The sequence below is a fragment of the Acyrthosiphon pisum genome, chromosome A2 (genome assembly GCF_005508785.2).
Source record: "Acyrthosiphon pisum isolate AL4f chromosome A2, pea_aphid_22Mar2018_4r6ur, whole genome shotgun sequence".
Classification (NCBI taxonomy): domain Eukaryota; kingdom Metazoa; phylum Arthropoda; class Insecta; order Hemiptera; family Aphididae; genus Acyrthosiphon; species Acyrthosiphon pisum.
In genome coordinates, this window is record NC_042495.1 from 25,499,169 (window position 1) to 25,500,488 (window position 1,320).

Genomic DNA, 1,320 nt, shown 5'->3' on the forward strand with positions numbered 1-1,320 from the left:
ACTTATTTATAGTATTAAAAAAAAAATTGACCTATAATAGGTATCAATAATAAATTCCAAATTAATCATATCACAATATCCATCAGGTAACGCGTTATACATCAACAACATACCGTTTTACTATCATAGATATATAATAGTATACTTAAGAAGTTTCAAGTACCCACAACTAATATTATACAATCATTACAATCACAACAAAATAACTAAAATAGTTATTCCAGGTTTTTTAATATGTGATTTTGTCCAAATTTGAATTTAAATTACTATAAAAATAAACTGGGCTTATGAATTTCTTAGAATTTTTGGTAACAGAATTAAACATTTACGTGGAATCTTGTTTTAAATTTTCAAGCCTTAGATATAAAAGTTGAACATTTTATAAATTATTAACTAAAAAATAATTATTCAATTTTAAATTTGATAAATGTTGTCAAAATTAGGTCTTTAAATGCAAATAAAAAAAGGTGGGTAAGTGGATTTCGCTCTGCTGTACAGTAGGTTACAAGTGGGTCACTGTATAATGGATGGTATTAAATTTGAATTCAATGATATAATATCATTGTATAAGAAAAACGATTCTGAGCGGAGACGGTATGTTAGTCTAGGTAGAAGACATAATATTATATTAGGTACCTATAATAAATTCCAAATTAATCATATCATAATATTTATTAGGTACTTATAACGCGTTATACATCAACAAAAAACCGTGGTAGTATCATAGATATATAATAGAATACTTTAGAAGTTTCAAGTACCCACGAATAATATTATACAATCACAACAAAATAACTAAAATAGTTATCCTAGGTTTTTAATATGTAATTTCGTCCAAATTTGTACTTAAAATGACTATAAAAATAAACTGTGTAAATGTATTTTTTAGATTTTTTGGTAACATAATTAATTACTCACGTGGAATCTTGTTTTAAATTTTCAATTCTTAGATACAAAAATTGAACATTTTATAAATTTTTAACTACAAAATAATTTTTCAAATTAAAATTTGATAAATTTTGTTAAAATTTGATCTTTAAATGCTTATAAAAAAAAATTGTGCCTATGTATTTTTAATATTTTTCAACTGATATTGTAACAATATATCAGGAGATTTGTATTAAATTTATACACTTTGTTGCCCAACAGATAAAACTTTATTGATATTTATAGAAAAAAAAACTAAAAAAATTGAAAACTTACAATGTCCGTAAACAGCTCAAAAAGTGTCAAATTATTTTAAAATTTTATCGTATATATAAAATGCTAATATAAACATTCAGTGAAATTTTCAGTTTCTACAGTCACTCGTTTTTATTA

General features: G+C 23.0%; 1 protein-coding gene across 1 annotated transcript in view; it reads right to left on the bottom strand.

Annotated features, from left to right (window-relative positions):
• Positions 1 to 1,320, bottom strand: part of LOC100164292 (60S ribosomal export protein NMD3) — an 8,457-nt gene that overhangs the window by 3,325 nt on the left and 3,812 nt on the right. The gene's annotated exons all lie outside the window — the stretch shown is intronic.